Source organism: Salvelinus alpinus, chromosome 13 (assembly GCF_045679555.1).
Source record: "Salvelinus alpinus chromosome 13, SLU_Salpinus.1, whole genome shotgun sequence".
NCBI lineage: Eukaryota > Metazoa > Chordata > Actinopteri > Salmoniformes > Salmonidae > Salvelinus > Salvelinus alpinus.
The window spans coordinates 49,050,992-49,067,024 of NC_092098.1; positions in this window are offsets into that span (position 1 = coordinate 49,050,992).

A 16,033-nucleotide genomic window follows, 5' to 3' on the forward strand; every position below is an offset into this window, starting at 1 on the left:
AGGAAGTCTCAAGTACTCCACCACTACCACATATTTACAGTACTAAATCCATGTGTATGTATAGTGCATATGTTATTGTGGGTGTGTGTGTGTGTATACATGTGTCTGTGCCAATGTTTATGTTGCTTCACAGTCCCTGCTGTTCCATAAGGTGTTTTTCATTTGTTTTTTAAATCTAATTTTACTGCTTGCGTCAGTTACTTGATGTGGAATAGAGTTCCATGTAGTCATGGCTCTATGTAGTACTGTGCGCCTCCCATAGTCTGTTCTGGACTTGGGGACTGTGATGAGAACTCTTGTGGCATGTCTTGTGGGGTATGCATAGGTGTCCGAGCTGTGTGCCAGTAGTTTAGACAGACATAAATAAAAAGTAGCCAGGAGAGATTGACATGCATATTATTAATATTAGCTCTCTGTGTACATCCAAGGGCCAGCCGTGCTGCCCTGTTCTGAGCCAATTTTCCTAAGTCCTTTTTTGTGGCATCTGACCACACGACTAAGCAGTAGTCAAGGTGCGACAAAACTATGGCCTGTAGGACTTGCCTTGTTGATAGTGTTGTTAAGAAGGCAGAGCATCACTTTATTATAGACAGACTTCTCCTCATCTTAGCTACTACTGCATCAATATGTTTTGACCATGACAGTTTACGATCTAGGGTTACTCCAAGCAGTTTAGTCATCTCAACTTGCTCAATTTCCACATGATTTATTACAAGATTTAGTTGAGGTTTAGGGTTTAGTGAGTGTTTTGTTCCAAATACTATGCTTTTAGTTTTAGAAATATTTAGGGCTAACTTATTCCTTGCCACCCATTCAGAAACTAACTGCAGCTCTTTGTTGAGTGTTGCAGTCATTTCAGCCGCTGTAGTAGCTGACGTGTATGGTGTTGAGTCATCCGCATACATGGACACTCTGCCTTTACTCAAAGTCAGTGGCATGTCGTTAGTAAACATTTTAAAATCAAAGGGGCCTAAACAGCTACCCTGTGGAATTCCTGATTCTATCTGGATTATATTTGAGAGGCTTCCATTAAAGAACACCCTCTGTGTTCTGTTAGACAAGTAACTCTTTATCCACATATTGATTGAAGCCATAACACATACGTTTTTCCAGCAGCAGACTATGATCGATAATATCTAACAAGACTTCAGTGCAGGTCTCTGACCTCCTGCCTATAGGCTGGAGGTCTCTGACTTCCTCCCTATAAGCTGTCTCATCGTTATCGGTAATCAGGCCTACACTGTTATGTCATCAGCAAACTTAATGATGGTGTTGGAGTCGTGTTTGGCCACACAGTCGTGGGTGAACAGGGAGTACAGGAGGGGACTAAGCACGCACCCCTGAGGGGCCCCAGTGTTGAGGATCAGCGTGGCAGACGTGTTGTTGTCTACCCTTACCACCTGGGGGCGGCCCATCAGGAAGTCCAGGGCACAGGGACTATGGTGGTTTGCTTGAAACACATAGGTATTACAAACTCGGTCAGGGAGAGGTTGAAAGTGTCAGTGAAGACACTTGCCAGTTGGTCCGCGCATTTTTTAAGTACACATCCTGAGAATCCGTCTGGCCCCGCGGCTTTGTGAATATTGACCTGTTTAAAGGTCTTGCTCACATCGGCTACCGACAGCGTTATCACACAGGCGTCCTGAACAGCTGGTGCTCTCATGCATGCTGGTTGGGATATGTCGATGTCGTCGATGTACTTATTGATGAATCCGATGACTGAGGTGGTATACTCCTCAATGCCATTGGATGAATCACAGAGCATATTCCAGTCTGTGCTAGCAAAACAGTCCCGTAGTGTAGCATCCACATCATCTGACCACTTCCGTATTGAGCGAGTCACTAGTACCTCCTGCTTTAGTTGTTGCTTGTAAGCAGGAATCAGGAGGATAGAATTATGGTCAGATTTTCCAAATGGAGCGCGAGGGAGAGCTTTGTATGCATCTCTGTGTGTGGAGTAAAGGTGGTCTAGAGTTTTTATTCCTGTGGTTGCATATGTGACATGCTGGTAGAAACGAGGTAAAACAGATTTAAGTTTGTCAGCATTAACGTCTCCGGCCACTAGGAGCGCCACTTCTGGATGAGTATTTTCTTGTTTTCTTATCCTGTTGCCTAGTCCCTTTTCCCCTACCTCTATGTACATATCTAGGTCAATTCCCTTGTACCCCTGCACATCGACTCGGTACTGGTACCCCATGTAAATGGCCAAGTTATCGTTATGCATTGTGTATTTATTATTCATGTTATTCTCAAAATTGAAATTATATTATTTTTCCATTTCTCTCTGCATTGTTGGGAAGGGCCCGTAAGTAAGCATTTCACTGTTAGTCTACACCTGTTGTTTACGAAGCATGTGACAAACATTTGATTTGATTTAACACTAATCCAGACGCTTATAACAAGTCCCGCTATGCCCTCCGACGAGCCATCAAACAGGCAAAGTGTCAATACAGGACTAAGATCAAATCCTACTCGCTGGTTCTGACGCTCAACGGATGTGGCAGGGCTTGCAAACTTTCATGGAGAAACCCAGCCGCGATCTGCCTAGCTACGCGAGTCTACCATCCGAGCTAAATGCCTTCTATGCTCACTTCGAGGTAAGCAACACTGAACCATGTATGAAAGCACCTGCTGTTCCGGACGACTGTGTGATCTCGCTCTCCGTTGCCGATGTGAGTAAGACCTATAAACAGGTTAACATTCACAAGGCCGCGGGGCCAGACTGAATACCAGGATGCGTACTCAGAGCTTGTGCTGACCAGCTGGCAAGTGTCTTCACTGACATTTTCAATCTATTCCTGACCCGGTCTGTAATACCAAATTGTTTCAAGCAGACCACCATAGTGCTCCAGAAAATGACGCATAGTGCCTAAATGACTATCGCTCCATAGCACTCACATTTATAGCGATGAAATGTTTTGAAAGACTGTTCATGGCTCATATCAACACCATCATCCCAGACACCCTGGAGCCACTCCAATTCTCATACCCCAACAGAGCCACAGATGACGGGTCGAGAGCTTCAATTCCTCTGTGTCCACATCACTAAGGAATTAACATGGTACACACACACCCACACAGTTTTGAAGAGGGCATGAGAGCGCCTCTTCCCCCTTGGGAGGCTGAAAAGATTTGGTATGTGCTCTAAGATTCTCAAAAAAGTTCTACAGCTGCACCAATGAGCACATCTTGACCGGTTGCATCACCGCTTGGTATGGGACCTGCAAGGCACCAACCGCAAGGCGCTACAGATGGTGGTGAGTATGGCCCAGTACGTCACTGGGGCCGAGCTCCCTGACATCCAGGACCTCTATACCAGAGGGTGTCAGAGGAAGTCTCAATTTTATTTGAAAGAGCCACCCAAGCCACAGACTGTTTTCTCTGTTACCGCACGGCAGAAACCAACAGGACCCTGAACAGCTTCTACCGCCAAGCGATAAGACTGCTAAACAAGACTGCTAAATAGCTAATCAAATGGCTACTTAGACTACCTGCATTGACAATTTTTTGCATTAATTCTCTTGCACTGACTATGCACACACACACACACACACACACACACACACACACACACACACACACACACACACACACACACACACACACACACACACACACACACACACACACACACACACAGTTGCCTAGTCACTTTACCCATACCTAAATGTACATCCACCTCAATTACCTCGTTTCTTTGCACATCGACTCGGTCCAGGTACTCCCTGTATATAGCCATGTTATTACCTCGTTCCCCTGCACATCAGTCCAGGTACTCCCTGTATATAGCCATGTTATTTTTTTTACTTGTCATTGCTACTCACTCTGTATTTATTCCTAATGTCACTATTTCTGTTCTTTTACGAAGTGACAAATACCATTTGATTTGATTTGAATGGTGTGCTAATGGCTTTTAAGGGTAACATCAGCTTTGAGCGGCATTCTCCATAGCAATTATTGTGAGTCTCCCTTACTGAATCTCACAATGCCACACGTCCAAGTTTTGTACTCACTCAACATGAGGAAGCTAGTCAAGGTTAAACTTGAATGTACTTATTTCAAATCTTCTAAAAGTTGAGGTCACTATACCACCAATGAAGTTCCCAGCACTGCCTTACATGATTCGCATAGTGAATTATTCCACACGTCGTATGGTTTAAAAAGATACCAAGTTTAAAGTATTGAGCTAATCTAATGTGATGACGTGTGCTTAACCCATCTGTGAAGACATGTCTTGAATGCCCTGTGTCAACTGCTCATTAGCGCAATTGTGGCAAAGTACATTTATACATAAACAAATTATGCTATTCGTGGTTCTTCGTAATTACGAATTCACAGGTAACTTACAAAATAATGTAAACACTTGAGTAAATTAGGGATACAAAGTATACTGAAAGCAATTGCTTCCACACAGGTGTGGTTCCTGAGTTAATTAAGCAATAAAAAATAAAAATAAGTTTTATTTAACCCATATTTTACAAGGTAAGTTAACTGAGAACACATTCTCATTTACAGCAACGACCTGGGGAATAGTTACAGAGGAGAGGAGGTGGGATGAATGAGTCAATTAATATTAACATCCCGTCATCTATAAAAATGCTGGGCAGGCAAAATAAAATTTTGATTATTTTGGCTACCATGGCTATGCCCCATAGGAAGACAATGCCCTAATCCACAGGGAACAAGTGATCATTAAAATGGTTTGATGAGCATGAAAACTATGTTAGCCATATGCCATGGCCGTCTCAGTCACCAGATCTCAATCCAAGTGAAAATTTATGGGAGATTCTGGAATGGTGCCTGAGACAGATTTTTCCACCACCATCAACCAAACACCAAATGATGGAATTTCTTGTGGAAGAATGGTGTCGCATCCCTCAAATAGAGTTCCAGATATTGCAAAATTCAGGGAAATTTACAGAAATCCTGGTTGGAGGCTCCCGGATATCCTGCTTATTCCCTCATGATTCCGGGATCCTCCAACCAGGATTTTGGGAAAACCAGTGAATTTATCGAAAGTTAAAGGAATTTTGCAACCCTGGTCCAGACACTAGTTCTGGCTTGTTCTGGTCCGATGCCCTATTAAGACACTTTATGTTGGTGTTTCATTTATTTTGGCAGTTACCTGTAGATTTGTATACTACCGTTCAAAAGTTTGGGGTCACTTAGAAAAGTCCTTGTTTTTTAAAGAAAAGCACATTTTTTTGTCCAATAAAATTGATCAGAAATACAGTGTAGACATTGTTAATGTTGTAAATGACTATTGTAGATGCTGGCCTTCCAGACAGAGTTCCTCTGTCCAGTGTCTGTGTTCTTTTGCCCAGCTTAATCTTTTCTTTCTTTTGGCCAGTCTGAGTTATGGCTTTTTCTTTGCAACTCTGCCTAGAAGGCCAGCATCCCGGAGTTGCCTCTTCACTGTTAATGTTGAGACTGTTTTTTTGCGGGTACTATTTAATGAAGCTGCCAGTTGAATACTTGTGAGGCATCTGTTTCTCAAACTAGACACTCTAATGTACTTGGCGTCTTGCGCAGTTGTGCACCGGGGCCTCCCACTTGTCTTTCTATTCTGGTTAGAGCCAGTTTGCGCTGTTCTGTGAATGGAGTATTACACAGCGTTGTACGAGATCTTCAGTTTCTTGGCAATTTCTCGCATGGAATAGCCTTCATTTCTCAGAACAAGAATAGACAGATGAGTTTCAGAAGAGTTCTTTGTTTCTGTCCCTTTTGAGGCTGTAATCGAACCCACAAATGCTGATGCTCCAGATACTCAACTAGTCTAAAGAAGGCCAGTTTTATTGCTTCTTTAGTCAGAACAAAAGTTTTCAGCTGTGTTAACATAATTGCAAAAGGTTTTTCTAATGATCAATTAGCCTTTTAAAATTATAAACTTGGATTAGCTAACACAATGTGCCAATGGAACAGAGGAGGGATGGTTGCTGATAATGGGCCTCTGTACGCCTATGTAGATATTCCATAAAAAAAATTCCAGCTACAATAGTCATTTACAATATTAATAATGTCGACACTGTATTTCGGATACATTTTTATGTTATTTTATCAGACAAAAAATTTGCTTTTCTTTTAAAAACAAGGACATTTCTAAGTGACCCCAAACTTTTGAACGGTAGTGTATGTCTCCATGTAAAATGTCCGTGTGAAAACCAAGATAAAGTCTCCGGTCAATCAGACCTACAGTCTACCAAGGAAACAGAAAACGGTGCAGCCACATCCCCTATAACCTAACGAGCGACTGGCCTTTACACCTTTAACCCAACATTCACATCACACCCATCCTCAAAGTGAAAGAAACCCTTCCTCTGTCTGTCTCATACTCTGCCCTCTCAGGGAAACGGGAAAAACAGAATAAGGGAGCTAGAAATGACAAGTGAGAATAAATGGTGTTACTAAATGGTTAAGGTGATATACTGACTGTACATGGGGAGAGAGAAGGATGAAGGATCACGATCTGTCCACTAGAGCTGAGAATGCATTGTGACGTCACTAATGGAATTACCAAGGTAGCAGTGCACAGCCTCTGAGGGCTACAGTATTAAAACCCCACTGAAGCCCTCTCACACTAAAGCCCTCGCGCTGACCTACAAAATGTCATCTCACCATCCAATCCCCTGTTATTGCTGTATGCTACTATTACCGTGAGCATTGAAATGAATCAATGGCCTACTGAACCTACACAGTGCATAATGTACAGAACAGGCTTTGAGGTGGATACGGCAGGAACAAATACACTGAACTGCATGTCTCCTGCCCTCTGCCATGTCTTCAGATCACAGTGGCACGGCCATGACCTGGGATTTGTGGGAAACCTGTCCTAGTGTACTGCTCCGCTCACCATTTCCTCACACTCATGCTGTTTAGCCCCAGTCCCCACCCCCCCCCAGCTCTCTCCTCCCCCTAAAGGCTCATTTATATTCCAGCAGTCTCTTCCAGACACAGAGCACACCAGCAGCCACAACACCATCAATACTGCATCCCATCTTATCCTGCACAGCCCGCACACAGCTCCTTAAGCCAAAGAGGACAAATGCTCTTCTTGACTATGAAAATGATCATCTCGGTGACAAATCATCTAATGAATTCACTCTGGATTCTCACAATGTTTATTGTCTGTATCTTCCGCCACTCCTCTCTCATTCTGTCCCAGCTCTATTTCGCTATCAAGATTATATCTTGTTGTCTGAATATCCCTCAATATTGTATTCTAGACATGTTTTCGTGATGTTCTGGATTTTGATTGGAACATGTTTAGGGCACACACAGACACAGACGCACGCACGCACGCACGCACGCACGCACGCACGCACGCACGCACGCACGCACGCACGCACGCACGCACGCACGCACGCACGCACGCACGCACGCACGCACGCACGCACGCACGCACGCACGCACGCACGCACGCACGCACGCACACACACACACACACACACACACACACACACACACACACACACAGGCCAAGAACAAACAATGCGACCAAATGAGAATAGGCGCTGTGTTTGGTAATGGTTGAACCGGGGAGCAGAAGTACATGACAGCAGATGTTGCATGGAGCCAAACTGCTCTTAAGGGAGTGGTTGACTCGGCTTTCCGCGGCTGTGAAGGCGTGCATCAGCCCTGGTTCATTACGAGGCTCTCCTGCTCTACCTGAAATCCTCCGCCATATGGCTGTGGTTGACACAGGGCCCACACACACCCCTGAACACTGACTGCAGAGTGCAAGCTGTACACGCAGACACTTATATGTCCTCATTTCTCCACGGTGATTGATGACCCACATCACCTGCCAGGAAATAGGTGAATAGAAGGTGGAGGAAAACGAGGGTGGAGGATAATAGAGGGTGGAGGGAATAGAGGGTGGAGGGAATAGAGGGTGGAGGGAATAGAGGGTGGAGGGAATAGAGGGTGGAGGGAATAGAGAGTGGAGGGAATAGAGGGTGGAGGGAATAGAGGGTGGAGGGAATAGAGGGTGGAAGGAATAGAGGGTGGAGGGAATAGAGGGTGGAGGGAATAGAGGGTGGAGGGAATAGAGGGTGGAGGGAATAGAGGGTGGAGGGAATAAAGGGAGGAGGGAATAGAGGGTGGAGGGAATAGAGGGTGGAGGGAATAGAGGGTGGAGGGAATAGAGGGTGGAGGGAATAGAGGGTGGAAGGGATAGAGGGTGGAGGGAATAGAGGGTGGAGGGAATAGAGGGTGGAGGGAATAGAGGGTGGAAGGAATAGAGGGAATAGAGGGTGGAGGGAATAGAGGGTGGAGGGAATAGAGGGTGGAGGGAATAGAGGGTGGAAGGAATAGAGGGTGGAAGGGATAGAGGGTGGAGGGAATAGAGGGTGGAGGGAATAGAGGGTGGAGGGAATAGAGGGTGGAAGGAATAGAGGGAATAGAGGGTGGAGGGAATAGAGGGTGGAGGGAATAGAGGGTGGAGGGAATAGAGGGTGGAAGGAATAGAGGGTGGAGGCAATAGAGGGAATAGAGGGTGGAGGGAATAGAGGGTGGAGGGAATAGAGGGTGGAGGCAATAGAGGGAATAGAGGGTGGAGGGAATAGAGGGTGGAAGGAATAAAGGGAATAGAGGGTGGAGGGAATAGAGGGTGGAGGGAATATAGGGTGGAGGGAATAGAGGGTGGAGGGAATAGAGGGTGGAGGGAATAGAGGGAATAGAGGGTGGAGGGAATAGAGGGTGGAGGGAATAGAGGGTGGAGGGTGGAGGGAATAGAGGGTGGAGGGAATAGAGGGTGGAGGGAATAAAGGGAATAGAGGGTGGAGGGAATAGAGGGTGGAGGGAATATAGGGTGGAGGGAATAGAGGGTGGAGGGAATATAGGGTGGAGGGAATAGAAGGTGGAGGAGAATAGAGGGTGGAGGGAATAGAGGGTGGAGGGAATAGAGGGAATAGAGGGTGGAGGGAATAGAGGGTGGAAGGAATAAAGGGAATAGAGGGTGGAGGGAATAAAGGGTGGAGGGAATAGAGGGTGGAGGGAATAAAGGGAATAGAGGGTGGAGGGAATAGAGGGTGGAGGGAATAAAGGGAATAGAGGGTGGAGGGAATAGAGGGTGGAGGGAATAAAGGGAATAGAGGGTGGAGGGAATAGAGGGTGGAAGGAATAAAGGGAATAGAGGGTGGAGGGAATAGAGGGTGGAGGGAATAAAGGGAATAGAGGGTGGAGGGAATATAGGGTGGAGGGAATAGAAGGTGAAGGAGAATAGAGGGTGGAGGGAATAGAGGGTGGAGGGAATAGAGGGAATAGAGGGTGGAGGGAATAGAGGGTGGAAGGAATAAAGGGAATAGAGGGTGGAGGGAATAAAGGGTGGAGGGAATAGAGGGTGGAGGGAATAAAGGGAATAGAGGGTGGAGGGAATAGAGGGTGGAGGGAATAGAGGGAATAGAGGGTGGAGGAGAATAGAGGGTGGAGGGAACAGAGGGTGGAAGGAATAAAGGGAATAGAGGGTGGAGGGAATAGAGGGTGGAGGGAATAAAGGGAATAGAGGGTGGAGGGAATAGAGGGTGGAAGGAATAAAGGGAATAGAGGGTGGAGGGAATAGAGGGTGGAGGGAATAGAGGGTGGAGGGAATAAAGGGAATAGAGGGTGGAGGGAATAGAGGGTGGAGGCAATAGAGGGAATAGAGGGTGGAGGCAATAGAGGGAATAGAGGGTGGAGTGAATAGAGGGTGGAGGGAATAGAGGGTGGAGGGAATAGAGGGAATAGAGGGTGGAGGGAATAGAGGGTGGAGGGAATAGAGGGTGGAGGGAATAAAGGGAATAGAGGGTGGAGTGAATAGAGGGTGGAAGGAATAGAGGCAATAGAGGGTGGAGGGAATAAAGGGAATAGAGGGTGGAGGGAATAAAGGGTGGAAGGAATAGAGGGTGGAGGGAATAGAGGCAATAGAGGGTGGAGGGAATAAAGGGAATAGAGGGTGGAGAGAATAGAGGGTGGAGGGAATAGAGATACCTCCCAAAGCAACTGCTCTATCCCTCTCGATCGCGCATTCTTCTGTTTCTTATGGAGCAGTCATAAAATAAACAAAATGGGACAAGTAGGCGAACAATGAATTATTGTCATTGTACTTAATTACCACGTTTCCTGCGCTAAACTATGTGGAATATTGGCCTGTTGGAAACTACAACTCCTTACTACGTTGCACAGTTCAGGCTTGATCCAATTAATCGCTAGAGAAACTGCACACTGAGTTCACCCCCAAAAAACGATGTTGATCAATTAGTTGTATAAAAACAGAAAAATAACCAAGATGTCAATTAATCGCTCAGCACTACTCCCTTTTGCCCTCAATTCTGTCTCATAAGATCATATTCATAACGCGACACCTCAACTAGCTATCCATTGTAAAGTCTATCCATTGTAAAGTCTATCCATTAAAGTCTACCCATTGTAAAGTCTATCCATGGTAAAAGTCTATCCATGGTAAAGTCTATCCATTGTAAAGTCTATCCATTGTAAAAGTCTATCCATTGTAAAGTCTATCCATTAAAGTCTACCCATTGTAAAGTCTATCCATTATAAAGTCTATCCATTGTAAAGTCTATCCATTGTAAAGTCAATCTATTGTAAAAGTCTATCCATTGTAAAGTCTATCCATGGTAAAAGTCTATCCATTGTAAAGTCTATCCATGGTAAAGTCTATCCATGGTAAAGTGCTGTGTGGTGTTTGAGTGAGGTGAGGACAAGGTGAGCCATGGCTTCAGGTGTGGAAGGCAGACTGTTTAGTATCCTCAGTGGGTTTCTACAGAGCTGCATATTCAACCCAGAGAGTCCATCCTGCATGACGCCTGTCTTCCTTTGATCTCTAACAGAGTTCCTCTCACAGGGCACACTGAATAATGCTGAGAGCGAGAGATGCAGTTCTGTGTGCAGCCTTAGAAGTTAATTCCACATCAAACCCATCTCAGAACCACAGGCAAAAGCTTAGGTTGTGTCACCATACCTACAAAGTGAAAAGGTCAAACTATAACTTCACAATAAAACATTTGTTTTTGTACTTATTATGGATCCCGATTAGTTCCTGCCAAGACAGCAGCTTCTCTTCCTGGGGTTTGTTATGGATCCCGATTAGTTCCTGCCAAGACAGCAGCTTCTTTTCCTGGGGTTTGTTATGGATCCCGATTAGTTCCTGCCAAGACAGCAGCTTCTCTTCCTGGGGTTTGTTATGGATCCCGATTAGTTCCTGCCAAGACAGCAGCTTCTCTTCCTGGGGTTTGTTATGGATCCCGATTAGTTCCTGCCAAGACAGCAGCTTCTCTTCCTGGGGTTTGTTATGGATCCCCATTAGTTCCTGCCAAGACAGCAGCTTCTCTTCCTGGGGTTTATTATGGATCCCGATTAGTTGTATCTCAGACACATTTGCTTTAGTTATAGCCATAGAACCTGGTTGGTTAGCTACCTGCAGATTCGTGGAAGGTAGTAACATCATGAGTTGTGATTATGGTCTATTGTTTAGCTAGCTAGCTAGCTACATGTCTTAACAAAAGACTCCACTCTAATTTTTACAAAGTATTTTAATTTCAAGTTAGTGTACTGTTAGCTAGCTAGCTAACATTAGCTGGCTGGCTCGCTAACTAACGTTACGTCATGCGTTGGGATTCATTTGTCACGCCCTGGAATTCTCTATTTTGGTTAGGCCAGGGTGTGATTAGGGTGGGCATTCTATGTTTCTATTTCTTTGTTTTTGGCCGAGTGTGGTTCCCAATCAGAGGCAGCTGTCTATCGTTGTCTCTGATTGAGAATCATACTTAGGCAGTCTTTTTCCCACCTGTGTTTTGTGGGTAGTTGTTTTCTGTTTTGTGTCTGAACCTGACAGAACTGTTTCGTTTTGTTCTACTTTGTAATTTTGTTTCAGTGTTCAGTTTGATTAAATATCATGAACGCTTACCACGCTGCACCTTGGTCCACTTCTTCCGATGGGCGTTACATCATTGTTGACCTAGCTAGCTATCTAGCTACATTTCTTAACAAAAGACTCTCATCTTAGTGTGCCAGAGCGCAGAATAACTGATGAATTTTTGAATGCTCAAGACCCGTTGAATATGTCTGGTGTCAGTAAACGTTGGCAACAAAGTGTAATTAAATTGTTGCCAGCAGCACTGTTACAGTCATCGACGCTCTGGATAACATGAAAACTGCCTAACCAGCTCTGCTAGGGGGAGTAAAATGGTCAGAGTGGGGTGTTCTCTCATTATGTGTCTGCAAGTAGCTAGCCAATGTTAGCCAGTTAGCTTGGGTACTTGACTGTCGTTGTGAGGTCAGAGCTTTCGGAACAACCCTACTTACTGGCCAGAGCGTCTAGTGAGCGCTATGAATGCGAAACGCTCTGAATTTACGAACGGACAATCTGACAGCACAATTGCAGTCACCAACGCTCTGGATAACATACTGTAACAGCCTAACCAGCTCTGCTAGGGCGAGTAAAGCTGTTCTCTCTCTTGCTTAGATGTCTGGAAGTAGCTGGCAAGTTAGTACAGAACGCACAGATCAACCCTTAAAGAGATGGGTGGGGCTAAGGCTTAAAAGGGTGTGAACTAGAGGTCGACCGATTATGATTTTACAACGCCGATACCGATACCGATTATTGGAGGGCCAAAAAAAGCCGATACCAATTAATCGGCCGATTTTTAAAATGTATTTATTTATTTATTTTTAATAATGACAATTACAACAATACTGAATGAACACTTTTATTTTAACTTAATATAATACATCAAGCAAATCAATTAAGCCTAAAATAAATAATGAAACATGTTCAATTTGGATTACATAATGCAAAAACAAAATGTTGGAGAAGAAAGTAAAAGTGCAATATGTGCCATGTAAAAAAGCTAACGTTTAAGTTCCTTGCTCAGAACATGAGAACATATGAAAGACGTTTTAGGTTGAGGTTATTATAGGAATTATAGGACTATTTCTCTCTATACCATTTGTATTTCATATACCTTTGACTATTGGATGTTCTTATAGGCACTTTAGTATTGCCAGTGTAACAGTATAGATTGCGTCCCTCTCCTCGCCCCTACCTGGGCTCGAACCAGGAACACATCGACAACAGCCACCCTCGAAGCATCGTTACCCATCGCTCCACAAAAGCCGGGGCCCTTGCAGAGCAAGGGGAACAACTACTTCAAGTCTCAGAGCGAGTGACGTTTGAAACGCTATTAGCGCACACCCTGCTAGCTAGCTAGCCATTTCACATCGGTTACACCAGCCTAATCTCGGGAGTTGATAGGCTTGAAGTCATAAACAGCTCAATGCTTGAAGCATTGCGAAGAGCTGCTGGCAAATGCACGAAAGTGCTGTTTGAATGAATGCTTACGAGCCTGCTGCTGCCTACCACCGCTCAGTCAGACAGCAGTCTATCAAACATTAAATCATAGACTTAATTATAACATAATAACACACAGAAATACGAGCCTTAGGTCATTAATATGGTCAAATCCGGAAACTATCATTTCGAAAAGAAAACGTTTATTCTTTCATTGAAATACGGAACCGTTACGTATTTTATCTAACGGGTGGCATCCATAAGTCTAAATATTCCTGTTACATTGCACACCCTTCAATGTTATGTCATAATTACGTAAAATTCTGGCAAATTAGTTCGCAACGAGCCAGGCGGCCCAAACTGTTGCATATACCCTGACTCTGCATGCAATGAACGCAAGAGAAGTGACACAATTTCCCTAGTTTAATATTGCCTGCTAACATGAATTTATTTATTTATGAATTTAACTAAATATGCAGGTTTAAAAATATATACTTCTTTTGATTTTAAGAAAAGCATTGATGTTTCTGGTTAGGTACATTCGTGCAACGATTATGCTTTTTTCCGCAAATGCGCTTTTGTTAAATCATCCCCCGTTTGGCGAAGTAGGCTGTCTTTGTTAGGAAGAAATAGTCTTCACAGTTCGCAACGAGCCAGGCGGCCCAAACTGCTGCATATACCCTGACTCTGTTGCACAGAACGCAAGAGAAGTGACACAATTTCCCTAGTTAAAAGAAATTCATGTTAGCAGGCAATATTAACTAAATATGCAGGTTAAAAAATATATACTTGTGTATTGATTTTAAGAAAGGTGTTGATGTTTATGGTTAGGTACACATTGGTGCAACGACAGTGCTTTTTTCGCGAATGCGCTTGTTAAATCACCGGTTTGGCAAAGTAGGCTATGATTCAATGATAAATTAACAGGCACCGCATCGATTATATGCAACGCAGGACAAGCTAGATAAACTAGTAATATCATTAACCATGTGTAGTTAACTAGTGATTATGTTAAGATTTATTGTTTTTTATAAGATACGTTTAATGCTAGCTAGCACCTTACCTTGGCTCCTTGCTGCACTCGCGTAACAGGTAGTCAGCCTGCCACGCAGTCTCCTCGTGGAGTGCAATGTAATCGGCCATGATCGGTGTCCAAAAATGACGATTACCGATTGTTATGAAAACTTGAAATCTCCCCTAATTAATCGGCCATTCCGATTAATCGGTCGACCTCTAGTGTGAACAATGCTGAACGGCAAATAAGACAAAGAAGGGCTCTCCAATAGTAGAACCAAAACATTGAAAGACGTTTTTTCTCAAAAGTGAGTTTACAAGTTGATCAACTTTTAATGCAGAATTACTTTCCCATTGTTTCCTCAAATTCAGTGTATGATATGCCATTTTGTAGCTCTGAGTCGCTACTTCTATCCAATGTAAAAAACAGAAATGTAAATGTTGCTACATAAGACCGAATCCAGGTGATGATTCACAATTATTGATTTCATGAACCTTGTTTCTTAAAGTGGGCTATTTTTAGCAATTTTCTGGGATGCTTGATTGTTTTCATTGCTTTACTGGGAAGCTTAGCGGAGGTAGACATGCTCATGTTATTTATGTTAGTGCAGGAAGAGTTGCACACAGTGGATTTCCTACTACGGCACAACGCCTTGGTGCTAATAGTATAACTCTGGTTCATAGACACATGATTACTGTATACAACAGCTGAGGGTTTTGCAGAGGAATTCTGGGCAGTAAGAGGTGTGTAATGTAAGCCGTGTGTATTGAAATCTAAAGGAAGCAGTGTCTATTGAACTCTAAAGGAAGCAGTGTGTATTGAACTCTGAAGGAAGCAGTGTGTATTGAACTCTGAAGGAAGCAGTGTGTATTGAACTCTGAAGGAAGCAGTGTGTATTGAACTCTGAAGGAAGCAGTGTGTATTGAACTCTGAAGGAAGCAGTGTGTATTGAACTCTGAAGGAAGCAGTGTGTATTGAACTCTGAAGGAAGCAGTGTGTATTGAACTCTGAAGGAAGCAGTGTGTATTGAACTCTGAAGGAAGCAGTGTGTATTGAACTCTGAAGGAAGCAGTGTGTATTGAACTCTGAAGGAAGCAGTGTGTATTGAACTCTGAAGGAAGCAGTGTGTATTGAACTCTGAAGGAAGCAGTGTGTATTGAACTCTGAAGGAAGCAGTGTGTATTGAACTCTGAAGGAAGCAGTGTGTATTGAACTCTGAAGGAAGCGGTGTGTATTGAACTCTGAAGGAAGCGGTGTGTATTGAACTCTGAAGGAAACAGTGTGTATTGAACTCTGAAGGAAGCAGTGTGTATTGAACTCTGAAGGAAGCAGTGTGTATTGAACTCTGAAGGAAGCAGTGTGTATTGAACTCTAAAGGAAGCAGTGTGTATTGAACTCTGAAGGAAGCAGTGTGTATTGAACTCTAAAGGAAGCAGTGTGTATTGAACTCTAAAGGAAGCAGTGTGTATTGAACTCTGAAGGAAGCAGTGTGTATTGAACTCTGAAGGAAGCAGTGTGTATTGAACTCTAAAGGAAGCAGTGTGTATTGAACTCTAAAGGAAGCAGTGTGTATTGAACTCTGAAGGAAGCAGTGTGTATTGAACTCTAAAGGAAGCAGTGTGTATTGAACTCTGAAGGAAGCAGTGTGTATTGAACTCTGAAGGAAGCAGTGTGTATTGAACTCTGAAGGAAGCAGTGTGTATTGAACTCTAAAGGAAGCAGTGTGTATTGAA